This window comes from Mus musculus, chromosome 18, assembly GCF_000001635.26.
Source record: "Mus musculus strain C57BL/6J chromosome 18, GRCm38.p6 C57BL/6J".
NCBI classification, from domain to species: Eukaryota; Metazoa; Chordata; class Mammalia; order Rodentia; family Muridae; genus Mus; species Mus musculus.
This window is the reverse complement of record NC_000084.6, coordinates 69,045,363-69,065,005: the sequence shown is the minus strand read 5'-3', so window position 1 is coordinate 69,065,005 and position 19,643 is coordinate 69,045,363. Positions and strand designations below refer to the sequence as shown.

Genomic DNA, 19,643 nt, shown 5'->3' with positions numbered 1-19,643 from the left:
ATAAATAGAACATCGGCCACCTTCTTCTATAGATATTTTCAAGTCTTCCGTCATCCACAAAACTAAAGCATATGAATTGTAATGGATTTTTATAAAGCCTTCATAAAATGTTATCTAAACCTTTGGAAACATCTGTGAGGTAGCCCAAAAATCTTATTTTTATTATTTTTGAATGAGTCCAGCTTGGGAGATCTGTGATGAATTCAATCTGGCAGTGTACAGAGTCAATCCAAGGAATAACACTATAGGCTAAGAAAGGACCATCCTGTGGCGGTTTTCCCATTGAGCCTACCCATCTCCAACCTTCAGTGGTGTGAGCCTGTAGGTTTGACCTTGGCTCTGCATCTTCCATTTATCAACTCTCTGACTTTAGATAAGTTACTGAAACCTTCTTAATCTTCCATTTATAGGTCATATAATGGAGGTGATATTTCTACAATCTAGAATAATTGTGAATATTACAACAGAATTTATGTCAAGGCTTAGCATAATGAGTCTTTCATTTTAAGTGATCAATAAACGTTAATGATTAATGTAATCATTAATGTTAATAAGATGAAATAGTTATTGCTCTTGTTATATGTAATGCAATATTTCAAGCATTATATGAGCTCAGAAAAGCCTTGAAAATAGCTACATTTTGGAGAACTGGGCTCTGTCTATGTGAAACTTAATTATCTGCACAATAAGAGCAAAATGAAAAGAAATTAGAAAGAAGGCAAATGATTGTCAAGGAGCCAAGCAGTCAGAGTGGAAGTTCTAGGAAGTAAAAATATCTAATATTTTTAAAAAGGCTTTGGGAGATCTGGAGAGAGAGCTCTGAAGTTAAGAGGGATTTACTAGGGACCGAGCTCCTGTTCCCAGCATCAACATGGAAAACTCACAACTTCTAGATCTGTAACTTTGAATTGAGACACAACCAGAGCCCCTCTGGCCTCCTTACTGCCTGCACGCACACACACACACACACACACACACACACACACACACACACCACACACACACACACACACACACACACACACACACACAGAGAGAGAGAGAGAGAGAGATGCATACACACATGCACATGCATGCACATGTAAAAAGACACACATGCATACACACAATTAAAATAAATACTTTTTAAAATGCTAGGGTAAGTAGGGAGTATTCTATCCTAGTGCTTCAAGACTACACAGGTGTCAAATATACATCAAAGATGGTATCAATAGATACCAATAAGAAAGCTTAGTTAATTGTTAAAGAATAGTTATGGTTAAGGAGAGTGCAGCTTTAATAAGGAAGTAGTTTGGGTCTGGCCCACAATAGCTAACTAGATTAATTAGTGTCGATTATGCACAGTGGCTTCACTGAAACCTGTCTATAAATCAGATTTTTTTTTCTCCCAGGGAGAAGCCTTGTAGTGGGTGGAAATCTTTTTGCTAGCCTTTGATTGCAGCTTTCAACTCAGCTGTTCAGATCCTGTAGAGCGGTTGTGATAGGATTGCTCATCTGCAATGAGCATGTATCAGGATTGTAACACCTTTAGGCCCAGCACCCCTCTAAAACCCTTGTCACTTTCGTTGAATTGCAAATTCCCCTGAGAACCTCCTCTAATGACCCATTTACATTAAAGCTTTTAAATTAGATTTCAATCTTAATTTCACTTGAAATGTTACCCTGGAGTAATCATTCCATTATAAATCATTTTATTTGATTTTTATGGAATTGCTCAATTACAAGAGAAGTATTGAAATAAAGCGAAGCGATATTGAGAAGCGTGGAGAGACAAAAGCGGATTCTGTTTGACTTTGGGAAAATGTTATCAGTCAGTGCAAATCTTAGTCATTTATAAGCTACACAATGTCTTACAGTACTGAACTGTGGGATATTTTGTACTAGAGATAATTGGACTACTGTGACAGTTTGAATGAATATTGAGGTTTTAAACTTGGGCAGGAAGCAGAACTGAACACCAAGATCATTCTAGACTGAGTTAGGATGCTTATTTCTGCTGGACAAATTGCTGACCCTATGAGGCCATTGTTAACGACAGCAAATGCATGTCAGAAACTACTTTTCCCTGCACACCTTTGCTGCACGTATGCACATGCAGTATGTGACTCCATAGGCTAATCCTCACCCCAATGTACATTTTATTCAGCTGTTCTCCACACACCACAAATTTCCTATACACTCAGTGTAAAAACTTCTTCATAATGTCCTTTTAAACTAATTTTATATGGGACTAATACCTTATTTGATTTTGAATATACCACAAGAAAGCTATGTGCTCAAAACACACTCATATCCTTAATCGAGGATATGAGGCTGAGCTGTGCTTCATGGTGAGTTCCAGACTAGTGGTATACTACATGACTTTCGTGATTGTAAGCAGTAGACAGTTCAAAACCAGAGGCCACAAAGAACAGTCCCAGACCCAGATGTTACAATAGAGGGTATACAACTTAAAGGCCAGTGATTTATTATTCTAGTTATGCACAGAGAAAGTATATTATTTACCTTTTGCTATTGTGGTAAAAATATGATGACCAAGAGTAACTTAGGGAAGATTTGACTTCCCTGTATTGTTTCTGAGGGATAGAGCCCATTTTAAGGAAGGTATAGGATGGGAGCAGGAGCAACAAGTTGGCTGATCACATTCCAAACCTACACAAAAAACACAAAGAAAGAGAAAAACAGTAAGTGGGGGTGATCCAATAAACCCTCAAACCCCACCCCCAGTTCTGAACTGCCCCCAGCAAGGCTGCACCTCCTAAAAGTACCATAGCCTCCCCAAACTGCCACCAACTGGCAACCAAATATTCATACATGAGCCTATGTGGAAAATTTATCTTTCAAACCACCACATTTGATCCCTGGCCCCTATAGACTTATGGCTGTCACATAATGCAAAAAATGCTTTCAGTCCAACTTCAAAAGTTCCCATAGTCTTTAGCAGTCTCTGCACTGTTTAAGAGTCTTCTGTTTAAGTCTCCTTTGAGACGAAAGGCAATCTCTTAACTATGACCCTATGTTAAATAAATACATAAAGAAAACTAAGCAGATTTACTTTCTCTAACATATATGTGATGGCACAGAATAAAAATTCCCACTCCAGAAGGAATACATAAGGAGTGGTGAGGAAACACTAAACCAAAGCAAGATCAGAACTTAGGAGGGAAACAGCAGCTCCTATACATGCAGGTCCCATATCTGTCTCAAAGGGCTTCGGTTTCCAAAGGCTTCGGTGGCCTTGCTCTTCTAGCTTTGCTGAATGCAACATATATTCTTTTTTTTTTCCCTTTTGGGATCGTTCCACTCCCTAAGGCAAGCTCCCCTTGGTAGATATCTTATGACTATGGCATCTTCAGCATCTCCATGACAACCCAGGGTTCATAGTCATAGCTTCGACAGCCTCTCAGGTTCCTTGCAGGAACTGTCCTCAGTAGCTCTCCAAAACTATGGAGAAAGAACCCACAATACCTTCATCCCCCCGTATTCTTCTCATCCCCAAAGCCAGTACCATGTAGATGACACTGCCAAGTGCAGCTGATAGTTTGGGATGGCCCTTCATCCCCTTGGATCAGAGTTGCATCAGCGCTTGTACGCTTTTGCTTTCTAGGAAAGGAAACCATCTGGCTCTTCTTGGCCTTCAAAAAATGGCACTTTAGCTCGATAGAGTTTCGTCCCGAAGGTACTTCCTATCCTTCTAATGCATATCAAGAGGGTTCTCTTTTGGGGAAATACTCTCCTAAAAAATGACTGCCTTATTTTCAGCTCATGGCTTGGCTAGAACATCAGGCTTCATTGTGTTCTGTTCTTCTCTAAACTATTCTATTTTTTTTCCTACCCTATGTTTTGTTCGTTTTCTTTGTAGTCATTCATAAGCACCTTCAATAACAACTATACTTCCATCTCAGTTGTTTCTAACTTCCAGGATCCCCTTCCACGAGCCAGGCCTCCACTGTCTGCAGTACTCTCAGCAACTCTGCTTCCTAGGATCCCTATTGGACTGTCCCATTAAGTTCAACTAACTAGCTTTCTCTAGTTGAAACTTCCAATTTCTCCCACATTTCCTGGTAACAAGACTCTGCATCAGTTACTTCTCTCTTGCTGTGATAAAATACCACAATCAGAAGCAACTTATGGAAGAACTTAAAGCAAGGAGGGAGGAAGTGACCGTAACCTAACTTTCGGTGATGCACTTCTCTATCTCCTAAAAGTAACAACCAAAGGATCGCCACGTGAGGGCTAAGTGTTCAAATACATAAGCCCATGGAGGACATTTCCCATTCAAACCACCACAGTAGAAATGACTAACTAGAAATGTCTATTTCTTCTCTTTCTCTGCACTATCAATATTTCACTTTAAAAAACATAGACTTCTTTTAAAAAATTATCAAGAGGTTGATTCGAATTCTATGTAAAGAAATGAAATAATGATTTAAAAAATCAACTAATATCAGCCTTGTCACAAGATGAAGACATTTTACTTTATAATCATTTGTCTCAAGGCCTGGAACCTGGTCAGTTTTCATACATGTATGCACTTACATGTATATTTTCAGCCAGGTGGTGATGGTGCATGCCTTTAATCCCAGCACTTAGTAGGCATAGTCAGACAGGTTTCTATGAGTTCAAAACCATCTTAGTCTACAGATTCCAGAACAAAGGTTACAAACCCTATCTTGGAGGGGGAAAAATGAATATTTTCTATTTGTAAGGAGTGGCCATCTTTTCTCTCTCTTCTGGAAATTTTTAGTATTTAAATTTTAGTTTTCCTGCACTCTAGATAATAAAGCTATGCCCATAAGAAACAAAACAAAACAAAGCAAAACAAAACAAAATTCCTTCATTTTTGCTACTGTGTCAACCATTATTATTATTAATATGTCCTAGAGTCTAACTCTTCTTCTTACTGGAAACTCCGGCTCAGCCTTGTGTCAGCCACCTAGACCTAACAGCAGTCTCTATCTGGGAAATAGAATGGCCACACTGGGAATCAGCCTAGAGATCTATCAGCAGATGAATGGGTAATGAAGATATGATATATTTACACAATGCACAATTACTCAGCTGTTAAAATCAGTGAAATCACAAAATCCTCAGATAAATTAATGGAAGTAGAAGAAAAAAATCTTATCCTGAGTGAGATAACCTGGACACAGAAAGACAAATATTTTAGTGTCTCACTCAGCTATAACCAGAGAGGCTGCTTTGATAGGAGATGGGAACTAAGAATTCCACAACCAGACAATCAGTAGAACGTGAGAGACCTTGGAACAGTGTGGCATCCATCTTCTTGGGGCTTAGAGAACTATGTGGAAGAGGATGAAGAGAGACTCTAAGAGCTGATGGGGATGGAGGACACCAAGAGAGCAAGTTCTTCCAATCACAACAATTCTAACACATACATGAATGCACAAGGTCTGTGGCTACATGCACAGGGTCTGCACAGATCCAAGTCAGATGGGATCGTAGCTCAGGGAGAGAAACTAGACACAAGCTCCCTTCCCTAACACAAAAACCACTGCCAACTGACCAGTGCTTGAACAACAACAAAAAAAATAGTGCTATCCAATGGAGTATTCAAATTAGAGTTAAGACCCAACAGTGATTAAGATGTTTTGTTTTGTCTCATAATGCGTGTGCATTTTTAAACCTTTATTGTGTTTTGCTTCCCTATTATGGTTTCCAATTATGTGTTCTGTGTGTGTGTGTGTGTGTGTGTGTGTGTGTGGTGTCTGCATTTGTGTTTCTTGTGTCCATTGTTTGTCTGTTTACTTTGTTTTATTCTCATTTGTTTTATTGGCCTATTTGCTTTCTAAATATAAAAAGATAAAATAGGTGGAATTGGATGGATAGGGAAAGGGGGGAGAACTGGGAGAACACAAAGAAAGGAAAGCCATGATCTAAATATACTGTCTGGAAAAATTATATATTAAAAATAAAAGAATGTGTTTATTTGAATGATCTCTTAGGATAATGTTGAAGTAATTGGAAAACAGGAGTCTATTCCATACAAACTTTCAAAATTGATGTTTTTCCTTATCTCTTTTCCACCACAATGAATATTATTCTATTTCTAAAAAACATCAAATTCTGAGAGGAATTTATTAAAATGACCCTTTATGATTATGGTATAATGTTCTTCATACATTTCTGACATTTTGCTTCAATTACTTGGCCTAAGTTTTAAGTGAGGACAAATATAGTTGCTGCAGCTCATGAGTTAACCATACCTTTTATTTTTAGGACTGCCCCGGTCTTGATGACTTGCCATGATTATGTTTGTGTGATATATGTTTCATTATAGAAAGGACATCTGTCTTTTGACTTGTATAAAATATTTTAATAATTTATGATTTTTTTCAAAATTTGTGTTTTTCAAAAAGTAATTATTTTGAACAACAAACTGGAGGTTTTTTTGCATTTTAATTCTGACTTGAATATAGCTATTCACCAACTCATCCTCTCCTCCATAATCTATTTAAATTATAAAACTATGTTTTTTCTAATCCTTATTTTGTTTCTTTAGGTTCAATGCACAAATTTTATCCCCAGATTTCTCTTTACTTCTATTCACTGTTGGGCATTATATTTATATCTAAATGGATTCTCTTGTCCTGGTCTGTGGATTTACATGTGATAGATTGCTTTCTCTCTTTCTTTCTTTCTTCCTTTCTTCCTTCCCTCCTTCCTTTCTCTCTCTCTCTCTCTCTCTCTCTCTCTCTCTCTCTCTCTCTCTCTCTCTCTCTCTCTCTCCCTCTTTCTCTCTCTCCCTTCCTCCCTCCCTCTCTCCCTCCCTCCCTCCCTTCCTTCCTTTCTTTCATTTTTTTTTTAAAGGCAGGGTTTCACTATGTAACTCTGGCTGGTCTGAAACTTTCTATATTTCCATGGAACTCATAGAGATCCACCTTCTTCTGCCTTCCAAGTGCTAGAATTAAGTCATGAGCTACGAAAACTCCTCTTTCTAATAGTTTCTTTAATACACATAGGTTATAAGTATCTGGTCCTTTAGATAGAATAGATTTATTTTGTCTTCCCAGTGAACTAATAGTTTTGTTGGGTATAGAAATATTTTTTCCCATTGGGTTTTGAGTTGCTTCCTTGTCTTCTAAAAGTTGACTGTCTCTTAGTTTCTTGAATTGGTTGGGTTGCTTAGCTGTAAGCAATAGATACTCCTCATGAAACAGAAGTAATTTATTAGTCTATATCAATGGACATAGCATCTCAGAGAACTACTCATAGAGATTATGCTACTAACTGAAATCCAAAATGTTCTTCAAGGGCCATCTTACTGTATCCCACTACTATTATCAATACAATAGAGACTCATGCATACATGCTAGCTATTAAACTGGAACTTCTATCACTTCCATTGTGAACTGAATCAGACATGATATCCTGTAGTACTTAGTTCTTAACAGGCTTCTCAATCACTGTTAAGGGTAAGATGGTATATGTTCTTGTGTAAAGGCAGCCCAGTGAAAAGTATATGCTTTCTATCTTTGAGAAATAAGGACTTTATGCAGTCACAAACAATGCCATCCAAAGAAAAATTATTGATGCAGAAGCATGACAGTCACTGAAATTTAAAGTTCATCTTCATTTTATTGGCTTTATTCAGATAGTGCTTTTGTACTTATTTCAGGCTGGTCACCATTATATACCCTAGGATGGCTTTGAACTCAAATGATTACCCTGTCTAAGTTTCCTAAATATTAAAATATTAGACATTGTCCCATCATACCAGTCTTCCCAATTCCATTTCAAAGATAAACTTTACCTGGCCACTGAAATGAAAGTTTACATGATTTCACCTGCCAATTGGTAGTCTGTGCTGTATGGTCTAGAAGATGGTCTAGCTGCCTCCATACACAAAAGCAAAACAATCCTATTAACTGATAAAAAAAATAGAGACAGGCAACCAGTCCTTCAAAAACAATGACAAATTGGATCCCAGAAGTCCTCAGACCACCATCCTAACCATAAAAGCCATTTCCCATCTTCTCAGTCTACCAACAGTAGCATCTACGCCATGACAAATTGCTGTATATATGCGTTATGTGTATATAATAGAGCCACATTGGAAAAAGTATGAAATAAGAACTGCTTTGCCAGATTCCTAAAAGATGTTCTGTCATGTTTTGACATGAGCAGAAAGCAAATATGGAACTCATAAACTGACACTATATCCAACGTGTCCCCCACGACACATCCCATCCTTTCTCCATTGTGCCTAGACTTTGAAGCAGTTGACTTTTGAGCCACACCCTTGTGGCACAGCAATCCTGAAAGCATTTCTAGAAACTGAGTCTTTTTTAGAGCTCCTCTTTTGAAGTTATTGCCCAACTAATATAAGTCATGTTTCACGCTATAAAATTAGTACCAGAGAATACATGTGTAGCCATTTTGTACTTATTTTCTGTACAGTATGTTACAGAGACATCTTTGAAACTATGATTTTATTATTTTGGCATCAGAAGTTGAACTTTGCCATCTTGTGGGTGAGCTATTTCTGGCACCCTAGGGAGATTTGGCCATTGAAAGATTCTCTTTTTCAAACTTCAGAGGATTTTGTTGTTGTTTTGTTGTGTTATGATTTTGGGTTTCTTTTGTTTGTTTTGTTTTTTGTTTTTTGTTGTATTTTGTTTTACTGATGTCATTTTCATGTTCTGGAAAACAGATTTTGAGAGGAAAGTCTGATGTTAATCATTATGGTGAACTCCTTGGTCTCAAGACAAGAAAGCTATCAGAGCCTTTGACCACCTCTTACAGTAGCTGGCTCTTGAGGATAGGCAGGGCTGAAAGCATTGTGATTCTTCTCTAGGTCTAGGTCTGTGTATTGACCCAAAATTCAAACAGGGAAATGATTTATGTTTAATATTGATCCAAAATTTAAGCAGGTAAATGATTTATGTTTAATTGGGAATTATTACAGCAATCCCAGTCAGCTTTGGCTTTCATGATATTTCTCCTCTTGGTTTTTTTTCCCCCCACTCATTAATACATCCTTAGTTAAGATATTTGAGGTCTGATCATTAAACTTGAAATATTTCTCAATATGAGAGAATAAGACCATCCTGTTGTACTAATCTGTTTCCCCAAGAAAGATAGCTACCATGGCACAGTACAGACCATATATGAATAATTGTAATGATTGTGTGACATTTCCTAGCATATGTGTGATATGATTAACAGTTGGCTAGGCCAACTTTATCAAGGTGTATGAAGATCACATTAGATTCTTTCACTGTCACACCCATAGAGGAAGTTAGCCTTGTGGCACAGTGTCTAGAATATATCACTAGGAAAAGGATTTTCAGCTGGTAACAGATTGCCTCCCTGGGCCCATCTTTTTATTCTTTCAGAGGTAGAATTAGTGGCCTTTTTGCAACTGATATGTTCAGGAGGCTAAAGTCATCAGATACAAGTGCTAAATAAATAAATAAATAAATAAATAAATAATTTCTCTATCACAACTATAAAAAGAGTCATAATGCTCTCTCATCACCAGCTAGAAGGAGTAGTAATTAGCTACCTCTAATCACACAGATGTTGAGATTACTCTCACTGGTCAAGTGGCAAGAAACAAGGAATATAGGTGACTGATGGACCATAGAACACAGCTGCCTTATATGTATTAGCCTGTACATTTAATATCCAAGAAATAGAGTTTATCATTTTTTATAACATAGTTTGATTTTAGTTTGTTGCCAAGAACCTAATGTTTGCATTAAAGACATATGGGTTTATATATTTTTAATTTTTATTGATTCTTCTTTTGATTATGTATTTAATTTTTTTTTTTTTACTTTCCAGTTTTGTCCAATTTAAAAAAAAAATCAGTTCAAGTTCCAAAAGAAAAATGTGATATATGTTCTCAAGGGACATTTTTATGGATTTTTCTGTTGTACTGTTTTCAGTTAGCTTGATGCTGGTCTCAAGGAAGATCCCATGACCTATTTGTAACCTATTGAGGCTATGGTTGCAATTCAGTTGGTATCTTTACCTGGCATGCTTGAAGCCCCGAGTTCATACCTAGGGCAATGGGCCTTACCTTTCCTAAGGCTGTGATCCTCGGATACAGCGCCTCATGTTGTGGTGACCTCCAAGCACAAAGTTATTTTTTGTCACTACTTTATAACTGTAATTTTGCTACTGTTATGAGTTGTAATATAAGTATCTGTGTCTGTCGATGGTCTTAGTAACCCAGTGAAAGGGTCTTTCAAGCTCCAAAGGGGCTGAGACCCACAGGTTGAGGGACACTGCTCTAGAGCCTCTTAAATAGCACCTAATCCCCTGTGGTCACAGTGCACTGAGGTGGACACAAGGGGATCAGAATATTAAGAGCACCTTTAGCTACATAGTGTGTGCCGTGCCAGAACGGGATCCACGAGATACTACAAAACAAACAGAAATTTTCTGAAAAAGACGTCTATAAAATCAATCCATTTCCCTTCCTTGAAAGTTAAACAAATGGTGGTAAGGAAAGTCATCTTGGCCTGGAATTTGAGCTTTGAAGTTTTGGTTTTTTTTTTTCAAATACTAATTCAATTTTCTTAATATCTACAGAACATTGGTGTCATCGTATATTAGTAAACCTTGGTGTTTTGTGAGTATTCAAAGTGGCCTACTAAAACAGAACTCCATAAACAAAGCAGTTTATGAACAGGAGAAAATTATTTCTCACCTTCATGGAACTTGGAAGTCTGAGATCATGGTACCTGCACAGTGAGCTCCAGCGTTGACCTACTTTTGACCAATTACTGTTGTCTGTTTGTCTCCTCACATGGCACAGAACAGAGGGAGCAAGCAGACTCTCATAACCTCAATAATTAATTTATACAGACATAAATTCATCTCATTCATAACAGCTCCAGCCTTACGACCACATCTAATCATGGTTATCTCGCAAAGGTCCCATGTCCTAATACTCTTACGTTGGGATAGGGTAAGACATTTTCACATTTGCATTCACATAGCCTAATAGTTATTTCAAAATGGCACTGTTTAGATAAACTACCTGCTTCAATGAGGTTGTTAGATTTATTGATATCAGGAGCATCATGCTATCCTCTTATTGTCCTCTCCATGCCTGTAGATGCTGGGTTTTGGTTTACAATCATAGTTTACAGTGTGTCCCCATGGATTTTGGACATCCTGTGTGTGGAGCAGGCTGAGTGCGGCTCTCAGGAGGAGATTTTCTTCTGACATAGGACACAAAATCCTGTAGAGTCTGGTCCTCCTGGATGTCTGGGAGCAACTCCCACAAAGTCAGAGTGAGACTGATAGGGAAGTGGTGATGTGTAAGCAAACTCTTTGATCCCTGGAGAGAGCATCCCTTCTCAATGGGGGTAATGGGTGGGAAAGTAAGTACTCATTAAACAGTAGGCAGGCTACTTAGTCTGTAAGAAGAATTAAATGATATTTATACCCTAAAATGAAGCATAGTTGATAGGAGAAGAAAAATGCTAGAACGAGACAGAGGGAAACACATAGATACATATCAACAGAATAGTCTGATATTAAAGTCTTTCAATGACTGCAAATATTACATAAGCAGCTTTCTAGGATTGAAATGATACTTTTTTTCATCACTGTCAAAACTCAGATTTCTATTTATTAGCATGCATAGGCTAGTCCTAAGTTAAAGTTAACTATATATTAAAAAGAAAAACAAACTACAATTAAAAACATTGATGCCTTCCTATGTGCTCAGGTCCAAACCTTCAGGTTGTCCCTAAGAAGGAATCAAGTAGCAAAGATCCTCTCAGGATGCTAAAGAGATGTTTCTTTTCTTTCAGAACAGAGACCAAGAGCCCAGAACCCAGCAGAGAAAACCAAGGGTGTCTATTGAGAGCTGTTCTACTTGCACACATCCTCTCTTATGGGCCTTTCCATTTCCCCAATGATTCAAAGGCTGCTCTCTGAATTAAATTCGTTTCTCTCTAGGGTATAGCACAATTGGTTGGCATACCTGTGGGTTGTGCATCTTCGACGTCTGCTAACTGCATTTTGTACCTGTTGTTACATCTACACTGAGCATGAATATATATTGTTTTTTACTATCCCTGAAAAATATAGTGTGACAACCCACCATGTGGCACTCATTTGTCTCTTTGTCATCGAGGTGGCAGATGACTTGGGGGACACAAAGCTCATCCTAAGCATGGTCCTAGTTGATCTCAAATATCAATGTTCTCATCTAGGGTTCTTTTGGGTGACTCAACAAGCTGGAAGTGTTTGGGGAGTGTGCTCTAAAAGCTACCAATAAACTAAATATATGGCGTGTATTTAAATCCTGGTAAGCGTCATTAGAATCCAAGGAAAACTGTATTTTTGAAATGAGTAATTGCTTCTAAGTTCTTTTCCCTACAACCTTTCCATATCCTCACAGCAGTCTTTATCAGCTATCCTGTAGGCAGCTATGATTCAGACATGGCTAGCTTTCCCCCCAGGATTCACTTGTCAAAGGAGAGGCCTTTACTCTATAGCTTGCATCCTTTATATTGCAAATCCTCTTTGTAGCATTGAAAGAAGACAACACCCCAACCATGGACTTATTTAGAACCTGCTCTGCAGTGTGGAGTTGTTGATCACAGCCCCTTGGCACCTGTGTAAGAGAATCCTAAATCATTCTGTGGTTAGCCAAGGCACTGTCTCAGGCTTACCTTACGCAATGGTGAAATACAGAATTTTATTCTCAGCACACCCAAAGGAGTAGAATAGGATTTGAACAATAAGTGATTATTACTGGAGTGTTTAATACATTGATACATTCATGGGAGGAAACACAATTCCACCTCCTTTTATTGGGTGTAACAAAGCTCAAATTGGCTTTCACAAAGCAAATTTTTCCCTTTTAACTTTTAAACCCATGTGCACTTTAAAGGAAATCCAATCCACATGCCTCTAAGTTATTTGCACTTAATTCATCAAACGTTGTTTGGTAAAAGCTATTTGGTTTCCCAGAAGCCTTAGAACGCTTGTTTATAGGATTTTAAAGCCCCTCTTTCCTTGAAATAGAAAGGCTCATTTTGTTAGGTTTACCCTTCTGCATAAGCCACAGATGACTCAAACTCAAGACCCTGCTTCTTCCTGGGAAGTATATATCTCACCAGTACCACTCCCAGGGTTTCTGTGCTGTCATGCCTGCCATCAACATGGCGCTCTTCATGTCATGGCTGCGGATGCAGGCAAACTCAGTGAATGTCAGGTCTGCTCCATGGTGCAGGTTTACCCATAAATCACATGACCCTTGAAATCTGTCCTCCATTTCTACAGAATTTTCCCCCTATTCTCTCAGCCATATTTTGATTGGTTAATGCTGCGTCAGTTCCTTCTAAAATTCTCATTCTTCCTTTAGATCCTAAAATGAAATAACATAAAAAGGAGGAAATGAAAGCCTAGACCAGAGCATTATTTTCTTTTCTTGTTGCTCTGAAAAAAAAAAATATGAGGTAAAAGCTAATTAAGGAAGGAAGGATGTATTTTGGCTCATTGTTTGAGAGCAAACAGTCCACCATAGTTCTCGTGTCATAGCAGAGAGTGTGTGAGGCAGCTGGTAACATAGCCTCTGTGGTCAGGAAACAGAGAGGTAGATCAAGGTGACAGTGAAGATTAACCACTGTAGCTACAGAGGGAGGATTTTCTCATGACATCCATCAACAACAGCAGCAACAACAGATGCAGCAACAACAGCAACCACAACAACAAACCTTGAAATGACTTAGGAAGAGCAACCATGTGCTACTCCCATCCCGTTCCCAGAATGCAGCACACACCACTGTACATACGTGTACTTGATGAAGAAGCTGGGTGGATGTGTAATCCCCGTGTGTGTGTGTGTGTGTGTGTGTGTGTGTGTGTGTGTGTGTAACAGCCAAAACAGCCTCTGTTCTTTGGCTGCACCCAACTTAGATCAGAGTTCCGTTCACGTGAGTACCAACTTCCTTTGCTATCTCATATAGAGATGGGAAAAAGATGGCCATCAAATGTCACCCAGAAAACTTCTTATTCCTGATTAGGTATTTCTGACCACACACCACAGCTGGATTGATTGAGTTATTTCTCACCTCTCACCATCTTCATTTGTCCTAGTCTCTAACTTTCTTCAACCTTAAAATCGTCCTTAAAATTATAGATTTCAACCAGCTAACAAATTGGCTAAGTAGGTAAGAACTGCTTTTCCTCATCATACTACAACATGGTAGGGGAGAAGCCAAAGGAATGGGAGGGGTCTGAACTGATCATAAATAAAAATCAGTGACCAATATTGTACTAAAAGACAACTTGAGAGCTTGCAGCTCATCTATTCCATCTGTTTTATCTTTTAATTTCTTAGAACAAAACGCCTAGTTCTCCTTCTTGTCTGTCTCCCTGGTATAATCTTTCCTGATTCTCAACCAACACCTTTTTACCTGGCCTATAATCTTCTACTTCAACTCTTAAAATATTTTAACACCTCAAAGAAACAACTTCTAAGCTTTAGTCTCTCTCTCTTTTTCCCTCTCTCCCTCTCCCCATCTCTTCCCCTCCTTCCCCCTCTCTTCTTCCCCACCCCCTTTCTCTGGTCTCATTTAACCGAGACTAGTTTCAAATTCACCATGGAGCTGAGTTTAATCCTGAGGTTTGCACTGCCACATCCACTTTACACGCTATGCAGATTGAACCTAGGGCCCTCTTTATGCTAGATAAGTTCTCTACAGACTGGGTTGTAGCCTGCTCAGCCCCAGGCTGGGTCCCAGCTCCTTTTGTGTGTGCATGAGTATTCATGTATGTGTAAGTGCATGTGTGTAGGAAGAAGGAACAAAGAGAGGGAAGGATGAAAGGAGTGTGGGAGGAGAACATGAAAAAATATGTTTAACTTCCAATACATATAATACTTGATAGAATATTCTTGTATAGCATAGCACTATGTATAATGAATACACACAATGAACATTATAAAAAATAATAAGAAACAGGAAGCAAAAGGGCAGGCTTTTCTAGATTGTGTAGGTTAGAACATTAATCCAGCCTTGGAAAAGATTGTCCCTTTTCTCTCTCTCTCTCTCTCTCTCTCCCTCCCTCTCCCTCCCTCTCTCTCTCTCTCTCTCTCTATAGATATATATATAGATGAAGTGACTGGAGAGATTTTGGTTAATATTTATCTAATTTAAAGAAGAGCCCGAGATAGGCCTGAAATCCCAGGTATATAGGAGGATGAGGCCAGAGAATTACAAGTTCAAGTAGGCTATACTGTAAAGGAATGCAACCAGGAACATTTTGTGAGAGCCTGCTATAGAGAGTAGTGAGAAAATAGCTGGGAATAAAGTTCCATGGCTGTGTGCTCTCCTGATTGGCAAGGCCCCAGGAGTTCAGTCCTTAGTAGTGGAAAAGAAAGAATTCTGGACACCATTTACCTCTTCTCAGGCCTCTATCCCAGCCCAATACAACCATGTGACTAAGCACTGATTAGAAGTACACAGCTCCTCTTACGGTTGACAAGGACTCCCACCACTCCTTGGCCTTGAATGTTGCCTACAAATGAGGCCACCGTAGTCACCTGACATGAAGCATTTGGCAAATGTGTGTTTTTAAGCCAGGAGCATAACTGCATTTTTTTTCTGTATTTGAAAATCTTCAGATCACTTCCTTTGTTGCTGTAGTTAGATGGTTGCTGTAAGGCAGCTCACTGCACAACACCTGAAGTGAGCCCCCGAGAGGGTGTGCGACTCAGCTCCCATTGGCACAACTCCCAAAGCCCGAAAACAACAACAAAATACTGTGCAACTGGAGTTTGAACTATTTTGTTTTTTTATATTAAAAAATGTTTTTCAAACATTATATTATTACATTTTCCACTCCCCCATCCTCCAAGGTCATCCTTACCTCTCTGCTCTCCCAGTTCCAAGTCCTTTCCACATTTCTCTTTAACAAAGACAAACATGCAAGCAAAACCAACACACAGACAGAAAACCGCCACAAAAACACAAAGTAGGAAACCAACCTATACCAATAAAAGACCAATCAAACCAAAGGAGACAAAAAAATTAAATAAATTTGATTTGATTAGTAATGGGCTGCCTGGTCCCCTAACATATGGAGATGCTGGACAATTAATATTGTGATCTACATGATCTAAGTTGTTCATCCATTAAGAATAACAAAAACACTAGTGAGGAATTTCCCCCCATCTCTAACCCTTGCCCTAGTATGCCTTATAACACATAAAAGCTTTTCAGTCTCTCCCTTATTATGTCACAAATGTAGACAGATTCATTCGCGTTCAGGATTTAGCAGCATGCAACCTGATATCACAGGTAAGTTCTATTTGAAATCCCTTTTCAAATGTGCTGCACTTTCTTTTTATCGCCATCATAAAAATCAATAAAAATAATCACCGGGATGGCTTTATCCCAAATGTGTCAGCCATGTGTGCAGTACAAGAGCCTAACATCTCTGGAAAAATCAGGCACAAATATTTTCAGACTGGTCTGTGAAAACCTTGGCACAGTGTCTTCAAAGGATGCATGAACTTGAGAGATAGGAGATTGCTATGTAGAGAAAATCCCGACTTCAAACTATACTGTGGTGTTTTCCCCATTTTATTAAGAGAATCTGGGGCGGAGGGGAGTGGGGGCGAGAAATCTGTAAAAGGCATTCTCCAATCTAGCTTTTCAATTGGCCTCCATTCAACCCCTATGCATGTATTCAGGACAGAAGTGTGTGAATTTACCCTGGGGAAACCCTTGCAATCTCCAGGCTCAAGCGATTGAGATACCTTCTTTAAGAAGGATTCCCAGGACCCTGTAACCCAAAAAACAGACTTTGAATTCCGAAGGCTCCCAAGAGCAGTGAGTCTTTCTTATCTCTTAGCTTTCCTGCCATCATGGAAGGGATGAGACAGTCAATGTACCCTCTTCTCTCACCACAGGATCATGAGTGCTATCCTGAGCCCAGAGGAACATGTAAGTCAAGGACTTACAAGATTGGCAGGATATAAATAGATCATGGGCTCAGCAAATTGTGTATATTATCTGTACTTTTTTCTCCACGAACTAACCTAACTCTGACTCTTTCTCTGAGACTTGCAATCCTGGCTTCTGTTAGATGACCATTACTCCTGTGAATAAGATGATGAACCCTGTAGGACTTTGGACAGAAATAAGAACAGCACCTTCAGTCACACTGTCAGTAGGAACTGGTCTTTGGAAGAACTTACCTAAAACAATTTGATAATAATTTGAAATCTTATCTTCAGGAACCAAAGACTATAAATAGGAACATCTCAAATATCTTTGTGTGCAATAGAAAAGGGAATATCCTAGACAGTAGTATGTATTTGATTGGATATACATTCAGAGGTAACGGTTATGGACATTCCAGAGAACAATTGGTAATTGATGGTGTAGGCATTCTCTTAGTGGGAATGTGGGTACGTGCTACTCACCCAAAAAAGTTGCTTAGCCAGAAGTCAGATAACAGCCAACCTTCTTTTTAAGACCAGGGAAACCTTTAAACAGAAAGAAAGATTTAAAGAATAAAAGCACCAAGAAAATAAAAATGTGTGTCTGCCTCCAATCAAAGCTAGTGACTTTATATACTGAAAATAAGATTTAATATATTATAAAACACTTTTATGTAATTTCTTCCATGCTGAAGTCAGCTCCTTTGAAGGTTAACTCCTATCCAAGAGTGTATTGTTAAACATGCGCGATTGATCCTAACTTTAGAAAGGATTCTACCCGTGCTTTGCCTTAAAGGGACTCTTTTTCTGGAGTCATTCACCTTCTTAGAAGCCCAAGGATGAAAGGCTACCCTCCACAGTGAGCGGCTAGCAGTGAGCATGTCAGGCCGCTGACTTAGAGGGATTAACTGAAGAGGTCCAATAATGGATCACAATTCCTCAAGATTTGCACTGGTGTGCAGGCAGAGCAGGCGCGGCTGCACCACGGTGCCCCGAATCACACATATTTCATATTAGATTGTGTATTTGGATGCCAGCCTCTTCTGCTCAGGTTCCGCAGTCCTTCCCCCACCTTTTTCTCAGACGTGAGAGTTCGGGTTCAAACAGGTGAAGCAGATTCCTTAAGCTAATGCCAAGCTCGGGAAGACCGCCAGGAAAGAGGACTTCCATCTCCACACAGGGCACAAGAAGTTAATGTTGCAGCTCTCGATGGCACTGAATTTCATTAATTAGGTGTTAATATTTCCAGCGTGAATCATTCTAATGAAGTGTTTATTCAATGAGAGGAGGAATGGGGTGGAGCCGCAGCATTTTAGCCATAACTCTGACAGGCTCAGAATTTCTTCTGGTTAATTACTTGAAGGGTGTCCTATGCCGCTGACACGTACAGATGTTCTCTTTACAAGAGGAGCCAGTTCAAGGAAGTAAAACATGTTCCCTTTAGAACTCTTTATTTGCAAAAGGATTTTTAACAGACTTCAAGTTCTGCAGTCTTGAAGCAATGTGTGTGCTTTAACTTTCCTCATCGCTCTGACCTGACAAGCAGAGTGAGCTAAGAGGCATAGAGGAGATAGGAAGTTGGTCCAGGCTATAATCCCAGAGGCCCATTTACCCAGCGTTGCACTTCTTCCAGCTGGTCCCACCTCCTAAAAGGCGCCACAACGTTTTCAAGATAGCATCACCAGCTTGTGGCTACATGTTCAAACATGAAGAACCTTTTATATCTATCTAAGCAGTCACAATGAGTTATATGAATGTTTATGGTGTGATTTGTGTACAAAAATTTGATTTCCACAATTTCCATATTGACTAATTATAGACTGTTATGGTAACACATGTACATAGGTAGACAATATATGTACATATCGATACATACACTTGTTCTAAAGCCTAAACGGAAGCAAAATGAAAGACTAAATAGCAACAGGGAAAACTTTAAGATTTTGAGACTCCATTAGAGTTAGTTCCTTCTCCTTTGTGGGAAAGGGAAGCCCTTCCTAGCCACCAACACGGAGACCAGCTGTCCTGGATGAATCGCATCCTGGGAGAATTCACCTCTCAGATTTTGAAATACACCTACTTGACTGACAAATTTGATACTTCCATCTCCTCTCCCTTCCTTGTTCTGCTGCAGGAAACAATAGAAAGCAGAGCCTGCTCCTTCCCAGGGGGTTCTCACAAGGACACAAAGAAAACAAAGACTAAAAAACACCTATCTGCCTTTTTTTGACTATTTCTCCTAGAAGATGACTTCGGAGCATCTTTCTCCATCACATCTGTCCTTGGGTAGGCATCTCTGGTCTTTCTTGTTTCAGGACAGTATTATTTTAAAGAAGCAGAACTGAAAAGGATGTAATGAGCGTGTTCTGAAGAGCCAGAGTGGGTGATACGTGCGGCTTTTTGTTGCTACAGCCTGTTTTGAGGATTCTTCTCATGTCTTCCACTTTGTGCCTTGTAGTTGGGAACCAACGTCACACGATGCCCAGCCCTCATCTGCCAGAGCTGTTTTCAATGAGCAGCTGTTATGAAACATTTAATTTTAAAGCAATTGTTCTTTTTACATTTGGTATCAATTCAAAGGAAAGCAAGCATCCCAGTGAGTCCGTTTTGTGAATGTTTACACGAACATTACAAGGACGTCATACATGGTTCACATATACGGTTCCTTAACTCACTGAGGGGAACAAGTCTCGGGACATTT

At 39.1% G+C, this 19,643-nt stretch overlaps 1 long non-coding RNA gene across 2 annotated transcripts in view; it reads right to left on the bottom strand.

Moving 5' to 3' along the window:
* The window catches only part of Gm31088, a 71,224-nt gene that overhangs the window by 22,243 nt on the left and 29,338 nt on the right, over nucleotides 1–19,643 (bottom strand). For both annotated transcript variants that reach the window (XR_386316.2, XR_877530.2), the window contains exons 2-3: nucleotides 17,426–17,488; nucleotides 2,506–2,652 (exon numbers count right to left, since the gene is read on the bottom strand). This is a non-coding gene — a long non-coding RNA (predicted gene, 31088). The remainder of the gene's footprint in view (nucleotides 1–2,505; nucleotides 2,653–17,425; nucleotides 17,489–19,643) is intronic.